Source organism: Vombatus ursinus, unplaced genomic scaffold (genome assembly GCF_900497805.2).
Source record: "Vombatus ursinus unplaced genomic scaffold, bare-nosed wombat genome assembly UNPS02000580.1, whole genome shotgun sequence".
Taxonomy (NCBI): domain Eukaryota; kingdom Metazoa; phylum Chordata; class Mammalia; order Diprotodontia; family Vombatidae; genus Vombatus; species Vombatus ursinus.
In genome coordinates, this window is record NW_020940358.1 from 7,201,101 (window position 1) to 7,227,400 (window position 26,300).

Consider the following 26,300-nt stretch of genomic DNA (forward strand, 5'->3'; position numbering starts at 1 on the left):
TCTGTCTGTCTGTCTGTCTGTCTGTCTGTCTGTCTGTCTGTCTGTCTGTCTTTCTATCTATCTATCTGTCCGTCTGTCTATCTATGTGTATATATGCATTCATGACACTCTTTTAATTTTAATCTTCATTATCAACATTTTTCCCATAATTTTCTTAAGTCTAGAAATCAATAAAATAATAAATCAAGCCCTAATTTGTAGTGTTTGCTTATTTCCTAGGTGTAAATACTCTCAATGAAAATTTAACAATTGACTTTTGGAAGCCAGTTTGAGTTGGCTCTAGGACATGTTGGGAGGAGGCTCATTCAAAAGCAAAAAATTGAGATTATAAAATTTTGTGTGAATGTGTAAGGCTGTGCTAAGTTGCTTGGTGTTCAAGAGAACAAAAGTTTCCCACTCTCCCCTCTCCACCCCAAAACAGTGTGCATTCTGAATATCTCTTTCTCCAATCTGCCCTCCCTTCTATCACCGCCCCCCCTTCTTTTATTGCCTTCCCCTTCTATTTTCCTGGAGGGCAGGATAGATTTCTATACACTATTGCCTGCATATCGCATTTCCCAGTTGCATATAAAAACAATTTTTAACAATTTTTTTTAAAACTTTGGGTTCCAAATTCTCTGCCTTCCTCCCTCACTAGCCACCCTCATTGAGAAGGCAAGCAATTTGATATAGGTTATACATGGGTAGTCATGCAAAACACTTCCATAATAGTCATGTTGTAAAGACTAACTATATTTCCCTCCATCCTATCCTGCCCACTGTTTATTCTATTCTCTCCTTTGACCCTGTCCCTCCTCAAAAGTGTTTGCTTCTAATTATCACCTCTCCCAATCTGCCCTCTTTTCTATCATCCCCCCTCTCTTATCCCCTTTCCCCTATTTTCCTGTAGGGTAAGATAGATTTCCATACCCAATTGAGTGTGTATGTTATTCCCTCCTTAAGCCAAATCCGATGAGAGTAAGATTCACTCATTACCTCTCACCTCTCACCTCCCCCCCTTCCCCTCCACTGTAAAAGCTTTTTCTCGCCTCTTTTATGTGAGATAATTTACCCCATTCTACCTCTCCATTTCTTCTTCTCCTAGTACAATCATCTCTCATGCCTTAATTTTATTTTTTAGTTATCATATTCAACTTGCCCTGTGCCCTCAGTCTATATTTTTATTCCCTCCAACTACCCTAATACTGAGAAAGGTCTCATGAGTTACAAATATCATCTTTCCATGTAAGAATGTTAACAGTTCAACTTTAATAAGTCTCTTATAATTTCTATTTCCTGTTTACCTCTTCATGCTTCTCTTGAGTCTTGTATTTGAAAGTCAGATTTTCTGTTTAGCTCTGGTCTTTTCATCAAGAATGCTTGAAAGTGCTCTATTTCACTGAACATCCATTTTTCCCCTTGAAGGATTATACTCAGTTTTGCTAGGTAGGTGATTCTTGTCTGTAGTCCTATCTCCTTTGACCTCTGGAATATTATATTCTAAGCCCTCTGGTCCCTTAATGTAGCAGCTGCTAAATCTTGTGTTATCTTGATTATGTTTCCACAGTACTTGAATTGTTTCTTTCTGGCTGCTTGCAATATTTTCTCCTTGACCTGGAAACTCTGGAATTTGGCAATTATATTCCTAGGAGTTTTCCTTTTGGGATCTCTTTCAGGAGGTGATTGGTGGATTCTTTTAATTTCTATTTTACTCTCTGGTTCTAGAATATCAGCACAGTTTTCCTTGATAATTTCTTGAAAGATGATGTCTAGACTATTTTTTTGATTGTGACTTTCAGGTGGCCCAATAATTCTTAAGTTATCTCTCCTGGATCTATTTTTCAGGTCAGTTGTTTTTCTTATTTTTTTAATTTTTTATTTATTTTTAGTTTTCAACATTTACTTCCACAAGATTTTGAGTTCCAAATTTTTACCCCATCTTGCCCCTTCCCCCACCCCAAGATGGCATACATTCTGAATACCCCTTCCCCTAGTCTGCCTTCCCTTCTATCTCTCCCCCCCTTCTCTTATCCCCATCTTCTTCTACTTTACTGTAGGGCAGGATAGATTTCTGTACCCCATTTCCTGTATTTCTTATTTCCAAGTTGCATGTGAAAACAGTTTTTTTAAACATGTGTTTTTAAAATTTTGGGTTCCAAATTTTCTCCCTCCCTCCCTCCCCACCCACCCTCACTGAAAAGGCAAGCAACTCAATATAGTTATACATGTGCAGTTATGCAAAACACTTCCATAGTAGACATGCTGTGAAAAACTAACTCTACTTCCCTTATCCTACCCCCCCATTTATTCTATTCTTTCTTTTGACCCTGTCCCTCCTCAGAAGTATTCACTTCTGATTACCCCCTTTCCCAATCTGCCCTCCTCTCTATCATCCCCCTACTCGCTTGTCCCCTTCCCCCCCATTTTCCTGTAGGGTAAGACGGATTTCCATACCCTATTGAGTGTGTATGTTATTCCCTCCTTAAGTCAAATCCTATGAAAATAAGATTCACTTATTCCTTCTCACCTTCCCGTATTTCCCCTCCACTGTAAGAGCCTTTTCTTTTCTGTTTTTTTTTGTGAGATAATTTACCCCATTTACCCCATTCTACCTTTCCCTTTCTCCTTCTCGTAGTATAATCCTCTCTCACCCCTTAATTTTATTCCCCAGATATGACCCCTTCATCTTCAACTCACCCTGTGACCTCTATCTATCTATTGATGTATTTATATAATTTTTTCCCTTCCACTACCCTAATACTGACAAAGGTCTCATGAGTTACAAATATCATCTTTCCATGCAGGAATGTAAACAGTTCAACCCTAATAAGTTGTTTTTCCAATGAGATTTTTCACATTGTCTTCTATTTTTTCATTCTTTTGGTGTTGTTTTATAATTTCTTGGTTTATCAAAGAGTCATTAGCTTCCATTTGCTCCATTCTAATTTTTAAGGAATTATTTTCTTCAGTGAGTTTTTGGACCCCCTTTTCCATTTGGCCAGTTCTGCTTTTTAAGTCAATCTTCTCCTCATTGGTTTTTTGGACCTCTTTTGCCATTTGGGTTAGTCTATTTTTTAAGGTATTATTTTCTTCATTATTTTTTTAGGTCTCCTTTAGCAAACTATTGACTTCTTTTTCATGATTTTCTTATATCATTCTCATTTGTCTTCCCAATTTTTCCTCTACTTCTCTTACTTGCCTTTTTTTGTTTTTTTTTGCTTTGGCAGTTGGGGTTAAGTGACTTGCCCAAGGTCACACAGATAGTAAGTGTTAAGTGTCTGAGGCTGGATTTGAACTCAGGTGCTCCTGACTCCAAGGCCAGTGCTCTATTCACTGCGCCAACTAGCTGCCCCCTCTTACTTGCTTTTCAAAATCCCTTTTTGAGCTCTTCAATGGCCTGAGACCAATTCATATTTTTCTTGGAGCTTTGACTTTGTTGTTTTCTTCTGGCTGTATGTTTTGATCTTCTTTGTCACCGAAGTAAGATTCTATAGTGAGTTTTTTTTTCCACTGTTGCTCATGTTCCCAACCAATTACTTGACTTTTTTTTTTTTAACTCTTTGTTAAGGTAGGGCTCTGCTTACCTTGCGTGGAGGGTGTACTGTCCCAAGCTTCAGGGGTTTTGTGCAGCTCTTTTCAGAGATACTTCTAGGGACCTGTAAATTTTCAGTTCTTCCAAGGTGACATGATCAAAGGAGAGGTGTTTACTCCTTTCCTTGCTTATGCTCTGGTCTATGAGTGACCACAGGCACACTTTTCTGCCGTGGAACTGTGAGAAGGATTCTTTCTCCACCACTGCCACAAGCCCCGCCATGCCAGTGCTCCTTCTCACCCCAGGACCTCCACCCAGGACTGTGACCCAGATCCAAGCACAGGCAAAGCAAGAGAATCCTGCCTCAGTGCCAGCAAAGAGATCGCTGCAATCCCTCTCTGATAAGCAGCTCGATTCCCCACCATCTGTGGGCCAAGAACTCTGGAAGCAACCTCTGTCACCCTGGGGCTGCACCAGGGCTGGAGCTAGACCACATCCCTCTCCCATCTAGTTCTGACAGACCTTTCCTATTGACTTTCTAAGTTGTCTTTGGCATTTGTGGGTTAAGAAGTCTGGAAACCCCCACAGCTGTTCATGATTCAGTCCCCTGTGGCATGCTCCAGGTTTGCTGGGGCCCCGCCTGAACTGCGCTCCTCTCTCAGTCTGGCACAACAGACCTTTCCCATCAACCATACAGGTTGTCTTGGGCTGGAAATTTGTTTCACTCTGTCTTTTTTTGGGTTCTGCTGCTCTAGAATTTGTTTAGAGTCATTTTTTGGAGGGGTTTGGGAGAGAGGTTAAGCAAGTCCATGCTTTTACTCAGCCATCTTGGCTCCACCCCCTCCCATCCTATTTTCCTATGCAGTGGTCCTCTAATTCTGTTACTGAGATAGTATGGAATCTTTGATAAAGTTTTGTACTTGAAATCAGGAAGACCTGGGTTTGAATCCCACCACTGACACTTAATAGCTATGTGACTCTGGGCAAGTTGATTAATCTCTCTCAGCTTTGGATTCATATGTAAAATGAGGATGATAAGAGCATGTGATGGCTGACCAGAAGTATTTAAAGGGCTATTGTGTAGAAGAAGGATTAAATTTATTTGGGCTGAGTCAGTTCAGTCATTTTTTTCAGTCCTGTATGACTCTCCATGACCCCATTTGGGATTTTCTTGGCAGATACTAGAGCGGTTTGCCATTTTTTTCTCCAGCTCATTTTACAAATGAGGAGACTGAGGCAAACAGAATTAAGGGACTGAAAGTCCTCCTGGGACTTTCCCAGGGTCACACAGCTGAGGACAGATTTGAAGTCATGAAGATGAATCTTCCTGACTTCAGGTGTAGCACTCTCTCCACTGTGCCACCTAGCTGTCCATATACAAGCATATACAGCATAAAGAAAAAGAGAATACCAGTAAATACAAGGCAGGAACAAAGGAAGGGCGTTAGCATTTGAGGGGATCAGGAAAATCTTCATTTAGAAAGAGATGCTTGAACTTCATTTTTAAAGTAAGAGAAGGGTTTTATTTGGTGGCAGAGGGGAGAAAGGGCATGCCAGCCACAGGAGATGGCCAGAGCAAATGCATGGAGTTAGGATATAAAGCTTCATGTGTGAGGAGCAAAGAAGGTGAATTTGGCTATAGTACAGAATGGGGGAGTAATACACAATAACACTGAAAAGATAGTTTGATGCCAGGTTGTAAAGGGCTTTAAGAGGTAAATAGAGGAATTAATATTAATAATCTCTAGAGACAAAAGAGGGCCACTGGAGTTGCCTAAGTAGGTGAGTAATGTAACTACTTAAGGAAAATCACTTTGGTAAGCCTATGGAGGATAAAATGGAATGGAGAGAGATGTGAGGCAAAGAAAAGCAATTAGCAGCTGTTGTGATAATCTAGGAGATGAGCAATGAGAGTTTGCACTAAGGTGTGGCTGGATGAGTAGTTAGAAGGGGAAATATGTGAAAGACATTGTGGAGATACAGATGGCAAGGTTTGATAACTGATTACCTGTGTGGAGTGAGGGCAAGTAAGGAGTTGAGGATAATGCCAAAACTATGAATACAAGAAATTAGAATGATGGTGCTTTTGGCAGAAATAGCAAAGGTCAGAAGAGTTTGGAGGGTATGAAGGAATAGATAATGAATCATATACTGAGAATGGAAAGTAAGCCATCTAGGCTAGAGTGGAGAGTGTTTGAAGGGTGGGATAGCAATGTAAAACCAATGTGATGAGGCTTGTTGGAACTGGATTGTAAAAGGCCTCAAGTGCCAAAGCAAGGAGTTTGTATTTTTTTCAAAGAGGCAAGAGAGATCCATTGAAGCTTGAGCAAGGGAATGAGATAACCTGATCAGTTCTTTAACAATATTAGTTTGGTAGCTGTAAGGGAGTTCATTTGAAGAGGAAACAAGTTATGTGTAAGGACCCCAGTTAGGAGGCTCTTGCAATAGTCCAGATCAGGGGTAGGGAACCTGCAGCCTGACAATGACATGTGGCCCTCTAGGTCCTCAAGTGCAGCCCTTTGACTGAATACAAACTTCACAGAACAAATCCCCTTAATAGAAGGATTTGTTCTGTGAAACTTGGACTCAGTCAAAAGGCCACACCCAAGAACCTAGAAGACCATCAGTTCCCCATCCCTGGTCCAGATGATATGTGATGAAAGCCTGGCAAGAGTGTTGGCTATATAAACCTGGAGGCCAAATCGGAGGCTTTTTCTTTCTCTCCCTCCCTCGCCCCGCCACTTAATAGTATTTCATTTTTTCTAATTACATGTAAAGATAGTTTTTAATATTAACTTTTATAAGATTTTGAGTTTCAAATTTTTTTCTCCCCCCCTCCTTCTCTTCCTCTCTCCCTAAGAAGGCAAGCAAGCTGATATAGGTTATATATGTACAATCATACTAGACATATGAAGGCTTTTTCAATAGTCCAAGTTATAGTGATGAGGTTCTGGACCAGAGTGATGTCTATATGATCAGGGAATGGATAGAGGAGATATTATGGAAGTAGAATAGATTTGGCAAATGAGGGCAAAGGAAAGGGAAGAACCAAGGATAACTCTCAGGTAAACCTTGGTAACTCATTGGAAGGATAGTGGTGCTTGTGACAGAAGCAGGGAAGTTAGGAGGAGGGCTGGGTTTAGGGGAAAATATAATGATTTAAATTTTAGATATATTGAGTTTTATCATGTGGAGATGTCTAGCAGGCAGTTGATAATATAAGATTGGAACTCCAGAGAGAGATGAAGGATAGATATATAGATTTAGAAATTATCTGAATGGTAAGTATTGTTCAAGCTATGGGAGTTGATGAGATGACCCAAAGGGAGTCTAAAGAAAGAAGAGAAGAGGGCCCAGGGCACACCCATCTACCCATACATAGGAGGTGAGACATAGATGATGATCTTGCAAAAGAGACCTATTTGGATATACCAGAATGTTAGGAACAAAACCAATAGAAAACGATATCATGAACGTCCCTGGAGAAGAAAGTATTCAGGATGACTGGGTGGTAAATAATATCAAACACTGCAAAAGGGTCAAGTAAGATGAGGTCTGAGAAAATATCATTGGATTTAGCAATATAGAGACCACTAATGTCCTTGGAGAGAGCAGTCTTATTTGAGCAGTTGGGATCAAAGCCAGATTGTAAGGCATTGAGAACTAAGTAAAAGGTAAGAAAGTGTGTGCAGACAGCTTTTTCTAGAAGTTTGGCTATGAAAAGAAGTAGAAATATATGAGGATAGCTTTAGGGGATTGCAGGGTCAGGTGAAGACTTTTCTTAAAGATGGGGGATGCACCACTTTATTGCACTTTGGGTGACCCACAGCTTTTAATTCTTTGGGGACTGTGATATTCTATGACTTAATATGCATTCAAAATCCCCATATGAATAGTATTGATAGTAGAAAGATTGAGTTTTGTTTCAGGAAGATGCCTGGGTTCATTAAAAACACAACCAAAAAATCCACGTTCAGTATATTCTTCTCCTGTTCAATTCTGGGACCAGTTCATCACCCATCTGCAGCCTATGTCCATGATATAGGCTCTGATAGACAAGTTTTATCTTTGTTCAACTGTGTGTCATAGACTCTTACAATAGGCATTTGTCATTCACTTTTTTTCTGGTGTGGCTAGTTAGGTTAGACTCTTTTGAGTAATTATGGATCTCATTTAAGGGGCTCCACAATATTTCAGGGCTTGGTGCCATGAACACAATATCATCTACAAAGGAGGATCTCAGTTTCTATTGGGAATCCCTCTTCCACTTGGATTGTATATCAGCCATCATACATTAACAAATAATTAATCAGTGAATATTTATTAAGTGCCTATTATGTGTCAGACTCTATCCTAGGTTCTGATGAAGAAAGGAAAGAAAAAAAGAAATAACTTTTGTTACCCAAGGACCTTACATTCAATTAGAGAATACAACATGTACATAAATAAGCATATATAGAATATATACAAGTTAAATATGTGAAAGAATGCCCTTGATAAATGGAAAGAGTATTCTTAGTAAAATTTTGTAGAGGTGGAAAAGTAAACATATAGATTGGTAAGTATTTATAATTTCTTAAGGATTTTTTTGTAATGATAAGGTAATGTAATGTAATTTCCTTTTTAAAATAATTTCCCCTTACAGCCCCAAAATTTAGCATCCTCTCTTCTTTCATATATCTTGAGAAGCAATCCCTCAAAACCCCCCAAATTGTGTTGCCTCTAGCATGGACTACTCTTTCCCCCCCCCCCCCCCCCCGCCTTAGTTCCATTTAATTAATTTATTCAACAAGTAGTTATTACTTTCTCAGTATGTACCAGACATTGTGCTAGGTCCTGAAGATCCAAAGACAAAAACACAATAAATTGGCTTATGTAGCATATTGGAGGCTGTGATGTTAGAGTCCAAATATGGTGCTTTTCCTGTCATTGATGGAGTTTATTCTAGAAATCTTTATAGATATTTTCCATATTTCTATCTGTGGTTATTCTAGTTTGATCCTTAAATGCTCTAAGGATGATTTGGCTTAATTGACTCTTCCAAAAAAAATTTCTGCAAACTTGTTTTTGCCTGATTTGCTTCTTGCTGCCCTATGAGGTGCTTCCACTAATAACCATTCTTCCACCATCTTCTTCCATAATACTTTGCAAATGAGTTTATTTTTTAAACTGGTGTTTCCCTTGTCTGCTGTATCATTATACCTGGCAAAAAGATCAAGTAATCACTGACTGAAGTGGTTTCCAGGCTCTCTTGGCCTCTGAGGCAACTGGTTTACATTGGTGAAACCCTTAGGGCTAGGCTTGGAATCAAGAAGACCTAGTTTCAAGTTCCAGTTCTGATATATATTGACTGTTGCAACCATGAGAAACTCAATCTTTCAGTGTCTAGGCAACTCTCTATGATTAGAGGTTGATGAACACTTGCTGATCTCCATTAGGAGAATTTGCTCAATAGGAATACCTTACACCCATGAAGTCACAGAAAAAGACAAAGAAGTTTTTCTTTTACTCCAAGAGCTTCCATTGTAAAATAACTCCAAATAGACTGGCAAAAATTCTCTTAATACTATTGCCAGAATGCTTTCTTAAAAAGTTATACTATTTACCATGCTCTATTTGATTCAGAATTGTACTAATGTCTTGGTCATGCCAAAGTCTCTTGCAGTAGTATAATTTATTAATGATCAAAAAATTTGACTATGTGTCTAGAAATAACTGAATTGCTTCCCATATAAGGAAAGCTCAGACACCTAGTTGATATAATATTGCTTTTCATAAAGGTGCAGAAAAATGTAATTGGTATTTGTGATGTTCAGCAGTTCATGAAATAGGTCCTGTAAATACTGTGATAATGACTTCCTGAAAATGTAATGACTGGTAATCATTCATGATTCCTAGACGTTCTTTCTGTTAGCTGCCATTGTTAATGATGACAGATGAAGGAGACAGACGAGAGCTTAATTTTTCTAAACTAAGTAGAACCTCTAAATTTGAAAGAGGGCCCATTTGTATCAAAGGAAGTGAGGAATCATGACATGAAAGTCATAAAGTGCACAGACAGGGTAGATAGAGATGTAATGCATAACTAGTTTCTAATTCACTTTGTGGAAAATGAATTGAAATTGTAAACCATGGGAAAGCAATTTTCACCTGAATGAGCCCGATTTGGGGTTACTGTGGAATTTACAGATAGGAGGTACAAAGGGTCATAGATTTGGAGTTGGAAGGGCCAATAAAGGTCATCTATACCAAGCCCTTCATTTTACAGATGAGAACACTGAGGTCCAGAGAGGTTAAGTAATATGCCTGTCACAGAATTAGAGATGGGGTTCAAAACCAAGTACTTTGATTCCAATCTGACAATATTCTTTCCACTGTGCCACAAGACCCCCTCTTCCTCAACCTGGAAAATCCCATTCACTGGTGTCTCACAGAACTAAAGGCTACCTCAAGGTGAAATAGAGTCGTTTTAACGGTAAAACCCCCAAGCCATTTGTGCTTGAAATGGGATAATCCACAACAATGAATCAACTCACTAAAAGACAACCATTCAAGAGGTTAAAGTTTGAGGCACAGGGTCAGGATAGATCCTGATTTCTGTCAAATGTCAATTGTAGAAATTGAATTCTGGGAAATTCCAGTAAGTCCCAGCCTGGGAATCAATGTTGCTTTTAGTCAAATGATAAGCAAATGTAGAAGGTCTAATAATGTAGAACAAAGGTTTACTTTTGTCAGAAAGAGGAAGAGGGCATGGCAAAGAAAAATAAAGACACCAGAGAGGGTTTACATCCTCAATATATATGTGCATAAAATGCCAACCCTTTTAGTTCACAAAATTTCCAATAATTGTGATGGTCTAGACCACTCCTTTCAAGTAATATACCCTGGATTGTCGATAGAGTGCTAGATGGGTTCAAAGAAAGGCTAGTAGAGACTTGGATTCACGTCCCAGTTCAGACACCTGATGTGTGCCCATGAGCCAGTTTTTCACCTTTCAGCACAAAACTGTTTCCTCATCTGGAAAATGGGGAAAATAACACCTGCACTAATATTAAACCCATACTGTTGTTATGGGAAAGTACTCTAAGTAGGAGTCATAATTGTATGTGAGTTCTTAGAAGCATCCTCATCTTTGGATCATAGCTGTGCTGGAAGAGATCTCCGATGCTGTGACTTCCCTGTCCCTGTGACTACTGTCAGCTTTGCCTAAATGAAAGGTATCATTTAGGTCCATCAAACTCATCAACCTAGAGTTCTTTGAGATCCACAAACACTGCATAGAACTCAAGTTCATTAATAAATGACTCAGATCACATAGGAATATGTTGTTTTTCCAGCAACAACATACTTACCTTAGTGCATCTCAATGTTTTCCTTGCAGGCAGGGTCTTATGTAGGGCAGCTACATGGCACAATAGATAAAGTGCCAGGCTTGGAGTCAGGAAGATTGTTCTTTGTGGATTCAAATATGGCCTCAGACACTTCCTGTGTGACCCTGGGCAAGTCGTGTAACCCTGCTTGCCTCAGTTTCTTCATTTATAAAATGTACTGGAGAAAAAAATGGCAAACCATTCCAGGATCTTTGCCAAGAAAACTCCAAATGGGGTCACAAAGAGTCAGATGTGACTGGAACAACTGGGTAACAAAAAAGATCTTATCTTGTCTCTAGCTGTTTCGTTGCTAATTTTTTCTTTCTCTCATTACTCTCGTAATAGCATTTTGTGCTTTATTTTAACTTCATAAAAGCATCTTGACAGAGATCCTTTAAAAAAAAAACCCTGAACTTAACTCACATCAAGTGAGGTGAGGACAACTTAACCACATCAAATTTCCTTATACAGAGCAGAACAGAAAAGAGGATTCTAGGAAGCCACAAATTTGTATTAAGATACATTCAACATATCTCCAAAGCTGTTCGACTTTTGTTTTCCTACTGATCTTCATATTTTTAATCTTCATTTCTTTTACACATTTTAAAATATTTCATTGAACCTTTTTTCACTTTATTTTTCATTTTGGCAACCCCAACACTAGTCCTTCTTTTCCTCCACAACTCCCCTTACCCCCAACCAAATGAAATAAATAAAAAATAAAACCCTTATATCAGTTATGCAGTCAAGCAAAACAAATCCCCACATTGTCCATGTCCAAAAATGTTCACCTCATTCTGCTCCTTATTGTGGCTGGTTGTTGACGAGATCTTAATTAAGTCCATCTCCTTCCTTAGCTTCTTCTTTAAAATGAGGGCTTTAGTCTTGTAGGGCAGAAAAAGAAAATGGCTTAAATTTGCAGAGGCAGATGCCTGTTCTATGTAAGAAAAACCACTCTAACAATTAAAGTTGTCCAAAAATGGTATGGGCTGCCCTAGGAGATAGTGAATTACCTCTCATTGGAGGTCCTTAAGCAAAGCCTGAAAGATCATTTGGCAGAAATGTTGTTGAGTGAATCCTTTTTCACATTGGACTAGACATCTGTGAGCTTTTCCAGCTTTGACATCCTGTGACTTGGTGGCTGGATCATCTTCAGGGGCCCTTCTGGATCTGATTGATCCTGGCTTTCTAAGCTGCCTTTTTGTTGTTATTGTTGACAGAAGGAGCTCTTGGGAAATATTTAATTAAATTGAATTTAAAGCTATATTATATCCTTTCTTTTTGGCTGCTTCTATCTGATCTCTTGACCCTAGGGTCAGTTGGGCATCTAACTTTTACAAACTTGGATGCCATTTAGGGGTATAGGTTTTACAGTAGATGAGTCATCCATCTATAGTGACTCTATTTTTTCAGTTAGAAAATCCAGAAATACAACTGGTCAATAACTGTCTCTCTCTCTCTCCAGATATATATATATATATATATATATATATATATACACACACACACACACACACACACACACACACACATACATATACATATACACATATATATGTGCATGTGTGTATATATGTATGTATGTATGCAGTGGACATATGTGTGTGTATTTAAGAAAAAGAAATCCGAACATCTAGATATACCGGATTGGGCCAGGAGAGGGCAACAGTGACCATGGATGGGAGCACTTGTTACTAGAAAGAGTAAATCCTTTTAAGAGCATTCAGAGTAAAGGCATGATTAAGAACAAGTGCGATCTCTGTGCTTCCAAAGGAAATTGTTCCCATGGAAGTGATCTTTTACAAAAGGGTGAAGTGTCATTGGTTGAACATCTCAACTAAAATGGAGAGTTTTATTGTCGTCCTTAAATCAGGTAACACTGGTGAAAGAGCCTTGGATTTGGAGTCAAAGGAGCTGGGTTTGAATTCACTCTTCTACTTAAGAGCTCAGTGATGAGGGAAGGAAAGTTAATTTGTCTCTGTGGACTTATTTCTTCATCTATAAAAACAAGGGTACTAGACTAAGTAATGTCTAAAATTCCATCTAGTTCTAAATTCTATAATCCTAAGAAAAAGGGATTTCCATGGATTACATGTGGGTCTCCAACTGTAGCCACCATAGAGCTCATGAGGGGTGCATGGAATGGTAAGAATTATTTCATTAAAGAACATGGTTTGCTTGTTTAAAATCCAGGAAATCTTCAATGAGTCTATTTGATATTTTGGCTAACTGATTTTTGCCTTTACATTATCTTCAAAATGTTCAATTTTATTTTCTCTCCATTTACCCCCTATAGAATTCCAGACTTCCAGAGTTAGAAAGGACCTTGGAGATCATCTACCCCATCATTTTACAGATGAGGGAAACTGAGGCTCTAAAGTTGAAGTGGCTTGCTTAATGTCACAGTTAGTCAGGTCTTCTGACCCCTAGTAGTCCATTGTTATTTTCCCTATACTTTTCTTCTGAATACCTATGGTAATTTCCTTCCTTTGGTTAGTATATTAACTTAAATCAAGTTCACAGAACTAACGCACTTATCAACAGCTAGTTGCAAGGTTCTTCATCCTTCCTTTACAATAAGACTTTATTTTATTTTACTCTTTGCTCTGTTACTTTACTCTAAGTGAATTGGAATCTTCAGAGTCTGAGATATGTTTCCAGAGTGGTTTACATCTTACTGAACCATCACTTATTAGACCTGTAGAACAGAGGCTTTGTCCGGGTCAGGCTGGAAGTCCTACTGGTCTTATATGTGGTCCGCTAACAAGTTTGTGTCCTGAAATGGAGGATAAAAAGTTTATCTTTAACAGACCTTCAGTCTACCTCCTCTCCCTTCTCCTCCCCTCCCCCCTCTTCCCCTTTCCTCTCCTTCCTCCCCCACCTTTGCTCTCTCCTCTCCCCTCCTCGTCCCTCTCCTACCCTCTCCTTCACTTCTGTCCCCTCCCTCCTTTCTCTCCTCCTCTCCCCTCTCTCGTCCCCTCCTCTTCGCTCCCTTTCCCTCTTCTTACCTACGTTCTCATCTCTTCCTCTCCCCACTCCTCTTCCCTCCCCATCTCTCCTTTCCCCTCCCCACCACTTTTCCCTGCTCCCCTTCTTGTGGATGCAATTCCTAAAATGAATGGGGCTACCCATGAACATTTCATGGTCAAGCAGGGGTCAGGCTTATTCAGGGAGAAACAGGATCCCAGCAGTCAGGCAGGTAGACAGGCTCTTCTCCTCTCAGGTCGTCAAGGCCAGGTAGGCCATGTGCTTTGTTTCTATTTGAGTATGGCTGTTACCTTGGCATTTTGTAGTGGATAATGTGTTGAACTTGGAGCCAGGAAGACCTGGGGCCAAATCTCACTTCATATTTTGCTAGTGTGACCTCTAGCTGGTCACTTAACTTTGCCAAACCTCAGTTTCTTCATTTGTAAAATAATGAGGTTGAACTTGATAGCATCCAAGGTAATTTCCATCTCAAAATCTATAATCCTATGATTCCTTCTGATATTTTCCATTCTTCTGGAATTTGTGTTTCCCAGTAAACATATTTATGAGTCAACCCATTCCTTATTACATAGCTATGACAAAGTAAACTTGGAGAAGAAAGGACATTTCATCTGTTTTACACTGATTTTTCTCCCCTTCCCACAAGAGTGGATGGAATAATTTTCCACTCAGGAAGAGAGTAAATCTGTGTAGGACAATTGACTGTCTTGCATTGACCACAACCTTTTTTTAACTTCAGGAGAAATAACATCTCAACCGTGTTCATCTCTCCATGACCTCAAGCTTCCCATTGTTGGTTCCCCTTCCTGAATTCTTTTACCATTATTTCTTTAAGTTCCAATTCCTCAGAAAAAGTTGCACAGCAAATACTGAGAGAGAGGTGTTTGGTTGTTTGTCATCCACGTCTGACTCATTGTGACCCAATTTGGGGTTTACTTGGCAGAGATGCTGGAGCGATTTGCCATTTCCTTTTCCAGTTCATTTTATAGACGAGGAAACTTAGGCAAATAGGGTTAAGTGACTTGCCCAGGGTCACACAGCTAGCAAATGTCTGAGGCCAGATCTGAACTCAGGAAGATGAGTCTTCCTGACTCCAGGTCCAGCATTCTATCTACTAGGTCACCTAACTGCAGAGAGGTATCTATTGAATATTAGAGGGGAAGAAAACTGCCATTAGACTTCTTCCTTTTCCTCCACTTAGATGAACTTCCTGATCAGAGTTGTTGGGAAATGAACTCCTCTACCTTGCTCAAATTCCTATACAATGCATTAGTTATCAACAACTTATGTAGGCATTAAGTGTTTTCCTCACAACAATCCAGTGAGATAAGTAGAGGAAATAGTTTGCAGATGAGAAAGCTGACATGGAGACATAAAATGACTAGCCCAAGTAACACAGCTGATAAGTACCAAACCTGGGGACCTGAACCCAGGACTTCTGACACAGATGTAGCTTTGGGGAACTGACATCATTTAGCCTCCTTCAGCAGGTGAAAACCATTGGCCTTGACATCTAGGTAGCAGGACTAAATGAGGGCGCTTCTCCTAAGTCAACCCTTCCCAGCTGGGGGCCTTCTGAGCTGTGATCTTGCCAAGTTCCTGATCTCTCTCATCACAGAAGCTTGTGTCTTCACATCCAAGGTCTCTTTCCTCCCTCAACTGAATTTGTCTTTTGTAAAAAAAAAAGATTTGAGGTGTCTTTCCTACTGGTTTCCCTCCATCTGGGAATCCCTAGTTACAGTTCCGCCTTTTGATTCCAAGAGCTTTTCATTCGACTACGTTGTGTAATGCCCTTTTATTAAGTCAATGTATTTTCCTTTACTTTCATCTATGCAGAGGTGTTGCTCTGTGGTGAAAGTCATGCTGTGTTTAGAGTCAGAAGACATGGGCTGAAATTCTGCCTATGTTATGACCTTGGACTGTCATTTAATCTCTCTGGGCCTCAGTTTCTTCATCTGTAAAGTGAGGGACTAGGACAGGGGTGGGGAACCTGTGGCCTTGAGGCCACATGCAGCCCTCTAAGTCCTTAAGTGCAGCCCTTTGACTGAATCCAAACTTCACAGGACAAATCTGGATTCAGTCAAAGGGCTGCACTTGAAGACTTAGAGGGCTACATGTGGCCTTAAGGTTGCAGGTTCCCCACCCTTGGACTACGACAAGGGTGTCTAGTGTCTCTCCTAGCTCCAGATCTATGATCTATAAAGATCTTATAATCTTCAAAAAGGGTATCCTAACATATATCTGTGCATAGATGTGTACACATCTATGCACATATCTATATATGTATGTGTACATATATGTGTATACATGTACATGTATATATGGTATTATATAATATAATGTAATTTATAATATGAAATATATAATCATATATAATTTATTTGTGTGTGTGTGTGTGTGTGTGGTGTTCCAAAAGTCTTAGTGCAGTTTTAACCTGTTATTGGGCAGGATGACACAATGGATAGAGTGCTGGGCCTGTGTCAGGAAGATTTGAGTTCAAATATGGCTTCAGACATTTACTAGCTGTGTGACCCTGGGCCAGTCTTACCATCTGTTTACCTCAGTTTGCTCATCTGTAAAATGGGGATAATAATAGCATATACCTCCCAGGGTTGTGATGAGGATCAAATGAGATACTAATTATAATATGCTTAGCGCAGTGTCCGGCACATAGTAAGTGCTATGTAAATGCTAGCTATCATTATCGTGATTGATTATTAGCTATTAAAGCTGAACACTGCACTAAGACATTTGAGATCCACCCGTTCCCCAGTCTACCTACCCACCCACCCCCTTGCTCACTTTAGCCATAGCATAGGATTATTGTGGGGAAAGAATTCTCAAACCCTTAGGGCGCTATATAAATGTGACCAAGCCCTGGGTTTCCTGGAGCCAGATCAGACCAGCTCCCAGAACCAATTGTGAAATTTTCAGTGTAAGCATTTACGGCTCAGAAATTGGCAAACCCTAGAAATCATAGCTTGATTTATTGTTTTGTTTATTTCTAGACCTAAGGAAGTAAGAGAGAAAATGTTAAAGCAGATTAAACTTAAAAGTGTGATGTGTATACTTTGCTTTTTCTCCTGGGGAGCCAACTGTTAAACTTTTACCAGCAAGGCTACTCACCAAAATCATTCTTTCCTTGGCTCATCGTGTTCCCATCCAGAGTTGCCCCTGAGAAATCTCAAAGTGTAAATCAAGTAGTGAGGTTGAGCTATGAGTAAAGCAGCCAATTCTCATGCAATCACCAGAGATAACAATGAGCATGCAGGTCAGCATCCATTTCACTCTATAGAAAATGCACAAACCACGTCAAGGACTCACAGTAACCCATAAGCAACTGGTGCAATTCTTCTCTCTCCAATATATCCTTTCTTCTCTAGGACCTGGACTGTTCCCCAGACTCATTCTTGGCACCACCCTGTGGTTTGGGCTCTCCTCAGAAAAGAATATGAACTTGAGAGTGCAAGAAAGGCAATTTCCTTCCCATCGGAAGGAATATGAATAACTAATGGATAGAGTGGAGGCTACATTCCAAGTCTTTTTTATTTCCTGTATCATGGCTTACATCCTCCTGCTGCTCCTTCAGCTTCAGGGACCATGTACATAATTTTATTTTCCTTAGGAGGCTAGCATAAACACGGAATGCTGTCCCCTCCCACACTTTATTTTGTTAAGAGGCTAGATTCCCAAACTCTCAAATTTGGAGTTGTTATGGAAGCAACCCCAATCAGGAACTCCTCTCTTCCCCTCCAGAAGAATTGGGTTTAGGAACTCCTTGGCTATATGCTTCCCCTCTCTTCCCCTCACATGGTTGAATGTGTCACCCTACATATTTCTACCACTTCAAGTCTGGCAGTGCCCAGGAACCAGAGGTCTAGGAGGTCTTGTTGCTGCCCAACTGCTGAGCTCCAGATGTTGCTGTCTCTGAAACTGAAGTATTAGTCATTTCGTGGAGCCTTGTGGGGGTGAAATAGGCCTCTCTTGTACCCAATATATGAATTGTTACCTTGACTGTTTCCATAGAAGCTGGTGACATTTTTATCCATTTCTACACAGACCATCAGGGGACTTTACTTAGGACTCAGGTCTCCCTGGATCTCTTTGAAAAGGGGAAGAAATAAAACAAAAGGGATGAGAGAGAGGCCTTGACACCCTTTGAGAGGTCAGCACAATGACAGTGTTTCCAACTCATAATAATCTGAACAAATCAGTTCATCTTCAAATGATGATGATGATAAAAATAATAAAATAATAATAACTAACATTAATAGCATGCTTTTATATGGGAGCTGGTAGGTGGTGCAGCAGTTAGAATGCCAGACCTGGAGTCAGGAAGACCTGAGTTAAAATCCAGCATCAGACACTTGCTAGCGATATGGTCCTAGACAAGTAGCTTAACCCATATTTACCTCAGTTCTCTTATCTGTAAAATGAGCTGGAGAAGGAAATGGAAAACCACTCCATTAGCTTTGCCAACAAAACCCCAAATGAGACCGTAAAGATTCAGCTACTACTGAAAAATGACTGAACATATTGGTGCTTTATGATTTACAAAATCCTTTACCAGAGTTATTTCTTTTGATCCTTCTGATGTAGGTACTGTTATTATCCCCATTTTGCGGAGAAGAAAACTGAGACTGAAAAAAAGTTATGTGATTTGTTCAGAGTCACACGTCTAATAAGTGTAGGAGACATTATTCAAATCCAAGTCTTCCTGATTCTAAGTTGCAGATAAAGGTTTACCACCTTATAAGTTTATCAAGTTCATCAGAGAACTCCTCTTATTTTACTATAACTAACTAACTAACTAACTAACTAATATGATATTAACTAACTCCTTCTGTTACTATTCTGGGATAATGACCTTAGCTTAGAAATAACATGTCCATAGTCTAGCAAATGGACTCCTGACATCTATCCTTATGCATGGGTAGGGGAGGGTGGAAGATGGCTCTATGCCTTGTTACTTTGCTGATGGATTGCTGTTCTTCAATTCAACTAGGTGTACTTGTCTATTTATCACTAAGGTATGGATGTAACCCTTGCAATAGAAGTGCTTCTAAGATTGAAAATAGCTAGTAGTAATAAACAGAACATGTGATTTTCAGGGGTAAAAGATCTGTATAGTGGAAGGAACACCCTTTTTATCTTTTTATTATATTATTTTATCCAGAGACTACGTTCTAGTGCCTACATTTAGTTTGTAATTATACAGTCTAAGAACTATAAAATGTAGGGCCTGGAGACAGGAAGACTCATCTTCCTGAGCTCGAATCTGGCCTCAGACACTTACTAGCTGTGTGACCCTGGGCAAGTAGCTTAACCCTGTTTGCCTCAGTTCTTCATCTGTAAAATGAGCTGGAAAAGGAAATGGCAAACCACTCCAGTATCCCTGCCAAGACAACCCCAAATGGGGCCATGAAGAGTTGGACATGAGTGAAATGACTCAACAACAGAAAAGAATTATATAATGTCATAGTGGGAAGAAATCTCAAAGGTCATAGGGTCATAGATTTAGATCTGAAAGTGACCTTAGAAGTAATTTAATCCAACCCCTTGATTGTATAGATAAGAAAATTGGGGACCAGAGAGTTTAGGGGATTTGCCCAAGGGCATCTAGGTAGTAAGTGGCATAGCTGGGATGTGAATTAGGTTTTGACAACAAATTCAGGATTCTTTCACTTGCCCCTTGCTATATATCTAGTCATCTAGTCCAACCTATATCTGAAGACCAGTCTCTAAAACATCCTTGACCATTGGTCACCTATGCTTTGCCAGAATACTTTAGCAGTGGGGAACTCATTACATTCTGAGGTAGGACATCCGTAACTTAAGTTTGTTCTTAAAATCAAGCAGAAATGTTTCTCCGCAGCTTCCACCAATTATTCCAAGTTCTTCTCACTAAGGCCAAGCAGAATGAGTCTGATCTCTCATTCAGATGACAGTTCTTAGACTATTCAAAGATGTCAATTATGCCCTTGCTAAGTCTTCTGTTCTTCATATTAAATACCCCTGGTTCCTCCAACTGATCTTGGCATGACATGGTCTCAGTTCCTTCATGATGCCTGCTCCAATTTATAATAATCGTTCCTAAAAGGTGACATTCTAAACTGAATGAAATACTCCGGATATTGTCTAACTAGGACAGAAGGATGATAGAAGCAGAGATTGAGAGGTAGAAGGGACCTTAGAAGTCATCTAATTCAATTTTCTCATTTTGTAGATAAGAAAACTGATGCAGGAGGGGAAGCAACTTGAGAATGTCACAGAAGTTGTAAGTGGATTCAAGCCAGGAGTGTGCCAGAGTCAGCTTGGGAGCTGGTCGTTAAATTTTCAGTGTGAGCATTTATTTTATTATATGCCTCAGAAATCAGTAAATGCTACAAATTGCGACCTGATTTATTGTTTTGTTGATTGTCTAGACTTAAGAAAGTGATGAAAAAAATGTCAATGATGCAAATTAAATTTAGAAGTGTATAATATATTTTCAGCACACCCCTTATTTAGAGGCAGGTCCTCTACCTCTAAATCTAACATCTTTTCTATTACACTAGGTGGCCTCCTTTTATTATCATTTTCCTGATTTTGGACTTTTATGCTACTTTTATGAGTATAAAGGACTTACGGTGGGGCGGGGCATGAAATTGGTCAAGCAGCCAGGCAATAGATGTGTAAAAAGAACTTATTTTAAACAAGAAGTTAATATTCTTAACATGGAACTGACTAATGAAGATAACCTCAGCAGCCTCCCCATTGATTGGGGGTGGAATGGGGAGATATTCATTGATTCCACATCTGCAACTACTTTCCTCTTCTTTGCTTATTGTACCCAGGTTAAATTAAACAGACAAAGGGCTGCTGCTGTCCATACTAAAAAACCAGTGGGGATTGCTTTAATGGGGACCACTTTCAACTGGAAAATTCATGCTTATATTTTTATAGCTCACTATGTGGAGTTCTTTCATCCAGCCAAGGTAGGTAGGTCACCTTTAATTATCAGGGGTGAAATCCAAATGGTGGGAACCTCATTCTATCTCATTAATAAAGCATGAACATGGAAATTCATGTCCTGGAATCTGGGACTGTGGAAAACATGCCTGCACATGTGGAATGGTTTATTTAGATTTGAGTGCTAAGCGCATTCTTATTGAGAGTGGGGGAGATGGTTGTGAATCTTAAAGACAGAGCATCATTGCATGACAGGTTGGTTAGCAACCCAACCAGGGAGGAATCAAGAATCTTTTCAGTATGTGAATGGGGAACTGGGGACATCAGTGATGTTTATTAAATATTCCCTTTTAATATGACTACTGAAAAACTGAGAGGCTGTTTTATATTTTCCCCGTCTCTGACCTATAACTTACAGAAAGTAATGGAAAAAGCATTGGACTTGGAATCAGAAAGTCTTGGTTTGAGCCTCAACTCAGTTATTTAGTATTACCTTGGTTATATTACTTTCCCTCTTCGAGTCTCAGTTTCCTCATCTATAAAATGAGGTGGTTGGATTTGATCAATAGCAATAAATATTTATTAAGTGCCTACTATGTGCCAGGCACTTTGCTAAGCACCAGGAATGAAAGAAGAGGCAAAAGACAGTCCCTGACCTTAAGGACCTTACAGTCTAATGGGGGAGGCACATACAAACAAATACATATAAAATGAGCTATATGTAGGATAAATAGGAAATAATAAACAGAGGGGAGGTGCTAGAATCAAGAGGGGTTGAGGAAGGCTTTCTGTAAAGAATGGGATTTTAGTTGAGACTTAAAGGGAGCCAAAGAGGTCAGTAGTTGGAGCAGAGGAGGGAGAGTGTTCCAGGCATGTGTAAAAGCCAGAGAAAATGCCTGGGGCCAAGAAATAGAGTTTCTTATTTGTGCAACAGCTGGGAAGCTAGTGTTGCTAGACTGAAGGGTCCATGTCAGGGAGAAAAGTATAAGAAAACTGGAAAGATAGGAGAGGGCTAGATTTTGAAGGACTTTGAATGCACAACAGAGCATTTTGTATTTGCTCCTGGAGGCAATAGGAAGCCATTGTAGTTAATTGAGTGGGTGAGGTGACATAGTCAGACCTGCACTTCAGGAAAATCACTCTAGTGACTGAATGGAAGATGGACTGGAGTGGAGAAAGATGAGAGACAGGCAGACCCACAAGTGGGCTATTGCAGTAATCAGGGCAGAAGGTGATGAGGGCCTGCAACAAAGTGGTAGCAGTGTCAGAGAAGAGAAGGGGGCATATTTGAGATATGTGACAAAGGTGAAATTGATAGGCTTAGGTACTAGGTTGGATATAGAGGGTGAGAGATAGTTGGGAATCTAGGATGACTCCTAGGTTGTGAGCCTGAGGAACAGGGAAGATGGTGGTTCCCTCTACAGTTATAGGGAATGTAGGAGGGGAGGAGGGTTTAGGGAAAAGATAATGAGTTCTGTTTTGGACTTACTGAGTTTAAGATGTCTACTGGACAACTAGTTTGACATGTCCAAAAGGCAGTTGGAGATGTGAAATTGGAGGTCAGCAGAGATTGGGGCAGGATAGGTAGAGCTGAAAATCATCAGCATAGAGATGGTAATTAAATCCATGGGAGCTGATGAGATCATCAAGGGAAGTAGTATAGAGGGAGAAGAGAAGAAGACCCAGGACAGAACCCTGAGGGACACCTATGATTAGAGGGTATTATCTAGAGAAGGATCCAGCAAAAGAGACAGAGAAAGAAGGGTTAGCTATGTAGGAGAGCAAGGACAGAGTGATGTCCCAAAGACCTAGAGAGAAGAGCATATAAAGGAGAAGAGAATAATCAACAGGATGAAGGCTGCAGAGAGGTCAAGAAGAATGAGGATTGAGAAAAAGTCATTGGATTTGGCAACTAAGAGATCATTAATAACTTTGGAAAGACCAATTTCAGTGGACTGAGAAGGTCAGGAGCCAGACTGTAAAGACTAAGAAGAGAGTGAGAGGAGAAAGTGGAATTATCTATTATAGATGGCTTTTTAGAATTTAGCTACAAAGGGCAGAGGAGATATAGGATGACAGTTAGCAGGGATGGAAGAATCTAGTGAGAGTTTTGTTTTTTTTCTTAGGATAGGGGTGACATGGACAGTAGGAAATGAGCCAATAAAGAGGGAGAGATTAAGAATAAGTGAAAGAGTAGTGATGACAGAGGGGGCAATCTGTTGGAGGAGATGGGATGGAATGGCATCATTTGAACAAGTAGAGGGATTAGTTTTTGTAAGGAGTAAGACAACTATGTCATGTGAAACAGGGGTGAAAGAGGAGAGAGTGACAAAGAATATCTGAGTGACAAGAGATGAGGAAGAGGGGGAAAAAGGGAGTTTACAGCTAATGGCCTCAATTTTCTTTTCTGTAAAAGATGAGGCAAGGTTCTCAGCTAAGATAGTGGGGGAGGGGGAGCCATGGAAGGTTTGAGAAGAGATGAAAAGATTTGGAATAGCTGCTGTGGAGAGTGGGATAGTGAGTTTCTAAGGAAAGCAGAGTAGGATTGCTTAGCAACAGTGAGAGCCCAGTTGAGGTTATGTAACATAAATGCATAATGGATCTAGTCAGAACAGTTATGTGATTTTCTCCACTTTTATTCAGCAACATGTGCATAAGCATTAAGGCAACAAGTGATGGAAGTGATCCAAGGCTGAGGCTTGATTGGATGTAATTGGTGATATAAAGAGGGTAGGGATTCAAGAGAGGAGGACAGTGTAGAGTTGAATTAGTTCGCCAAGGACTCAAGGGGCGGGGAAAGAAAAGAGAATGGCCTGGGAGAGAATTGAGGTGTCAAGGGATTGGAGGTCATGGTATGGATAAAGAATAAAGTTAACGTAAGGGAAGGCAGAAGGATAGATGAAAAGACAAGAGGTCATGGTCAGATAAGTGGATTTCAGAATTTCTGAGCATGTAAGTGGTGCATTTGTGGGTGATGGCAAGATCAAGAGAGTGTGACCATATTTGCGTATGGGCTGAGATGGGGTGGAGAAGTAGCTTATGGGAGGTGAGTAGGTTGAGGAACTGAGTTGGTAGGGTATTTGAGGGAGAATCAATATGTATGTTGATGTCACCAAGTATAAGGGCAGGAGTTGGGGAGGAGAGAGAAATTGTAAGCTGGCTATCAAACTCATTAAGGAAGGAAGGGTATAGACCTGGAAGTCTATAGACAACAGCTACCAGGATTTTGATTGGGTGGTAGATATGAATAGCATGAATCTCAAAGAAAAGAAGTTACTGGGTGAAGGGGAAAGAGGAAGGAAACAGCAAGGAATATTCCAACTCCCCCACCATGACCAGTCAGCTAAGGAGAATGAGTGAAGGTACAGCCAGTACTGGAAAGGGTGGTCAGGGAGTCTGTGTCATCAGGGGAAATCAAGGTTTCAAAAAGAGCTAGTAGAAAGAGTAGGAGAGGAATAGATTTAGGATGAAGAGAAGTTTGTTGCCTATGGAACAGGCATTCCAGAGACACAGTGGAAGATCTGGGTGTAGTTACTATGAAACTTTGGGGTGGAAGGGTTGAAGGGAATGGGAATGAGAAATTACATGTTGGGCCTATGGAATGGGGTTTGGATGATGTTCGAGGTGTGAGAATGTTCACTACTGAGTGGAAGGCACCACTCCTCTACCGTCAAATGACAAGTACAGGAAGAGATGGGAAGCCTAAAGTCCAAGGGAGTGTTGCTCTTCTTTGCACTGGAGGTTGTCTACGTCCCAGTTGGGACACTGGGATGGCAGCAGGAGGTGGAAGATGCCTTGTGCTGGTACAGATGGAAGTGGTTGCTTTGGAGCATGTAGAAGATGCTTGACCTGACCTCTAGCAGCCTTTTTTCAGGGGATACACTACACTTAGCAGGAGATGGAAAATTCAGGACATTGTTGCACCCATGGTCTCAAGTCTTCTCTCCTGAAGAGGCTGGCTATGAGGCAGAAACAAGAAGTGGTAGATTCCCTGAGCAGATGGAAGACACCCAGCCTGTTTCTTAACAGACTTTCCTCAGGAGACAGATAACTAATTTCTATTTCTGTTCTAAATCCAAGTAACATAAGGAAGATATATAAGCTTCATCCTTTAGTAGGCTGAGATGACTTCATCTTGGTACTTTCTGGAGGAATGAATACAATTCAGATTGTATTACTTAAATTGTTTATAACCTTTAAACAGCATCTAAGTGGTGCATCTAGAGATTCATAGAACTTTGATTTTCCCAGAGTGCCTTTCCTCAGATATTTCTATTCCCTGTGTAAGAGAATATTATTAGCTTGGATACAAAGGAAATAATATTGTAAGGTGTGGGGTAGAGGCTGATCAAGAGAGGCCCCTGACGAATCTGATGAGGTCCATCATCAATCTGATGAATTAACAAGTGAAATTGATTCTCTGTCTGGGGTCCCAATAGAGTATGGCCATTTGTATTGGCATTTTGTTAGGAGATTACAATCAACTCTGGACTGGTGTTAGTGGTTGGGTTGCCTCCAAGATCATAGGCTGGCTGGAAATCAGGAGAACTTTTATCACAAGAGGCACCCCTCTCTGTGGTTTCTAAAAAGAAGATGACATAACAGTTTGTCCTTTTCCTTTTTTCCTTCCATTTTCCCTATTTGGGGGACAGATTAGAATTCATCCAGAGCCCAACAGAGCAAGCTTGTGTTGCAAAGGAGGAGAAGCCTGGGCATACATGTTTTCTTCCCTTTCACCTCACCCCAACTAACTCCATCCCATGAACTAGTAATGATTATTATGGGCCAGACACACATGCAGCCACCATGAGTTTATTTATATAGACTGAGAGGAGAGCTTTTGATTGGAATTCCCAAGCCCAAGTGCCAGGACATAGATAGATTTCCTGCAATAAACACATGGAAGATGTATGTGTGCTCAGTCTCAGAGCAGCACTTAAGAGCAGTGGTTTCCTGGACCCCAGGCATCTGTGTAGAGGGTGAGGGATTTCAATCACTTTGTCATTGTGATCCCAGAATCTAGTTGTCTAGATAAATAAAGTAACTTTCCTGAGTAGCAGCAGGCCTTGGGGATTGCCTGGTGAGTAATCCTGACCACATTAGAGAATTTAGAGATTAGACATTCTGGAAGAAGAAAGGGATTTCCTGCTACCTTCTGGAGAAAAGAGAATGGCCAGATGGTTCTCACTCTGGAGGAGCAGTGAAGAGGATCTCTGAGTAGAGGAAATGAGGGACCTGAACCTTGATACTCCATACTATGACAGTGGCTTAAAAAAAAAGCTTATAGGTCTGGTGGGAAGTGGTGTTGCTTGTTTACTAGCCCTAACACATGATTGTCTTCCAGGAGCAGTTTATTATCACCACCACCACTACTGCTACTACCACCACCACCATTGCTACTACTACCATCACCACCACCACCACCACCACCTTTTCTTCTTCTTCTTCTTCTTCTTCTTCTTCTTCTTCTTCTTCTTCTT

At 40.2% G+C, this 26,300-nt stretch overlaps 1 long non-coding RNA gene across 1 annotated transcript in view; it reads left to right on the forward strand.

The window, feature by feature from the left end:
- Positions 1 to 26,300, forward strand: part of LOC114034442 — a 102,038-nt gene that overhangs the window by 49,541 nt on the left and 26,197 nt on the right. The window contains exons 2-3 of the long non-coding RNA XR_003568100.1: positions 20,096 to 20,210; positions 20,706 to 20,846. This is a non-coding gene — a long non-coding RNA (uncharacterized LOC114034442). The remainder of the gene's footprint in view (positions 1 to 20,095; positions 20,211 to 20,705; positions 20,847 to 26,300) is intronic.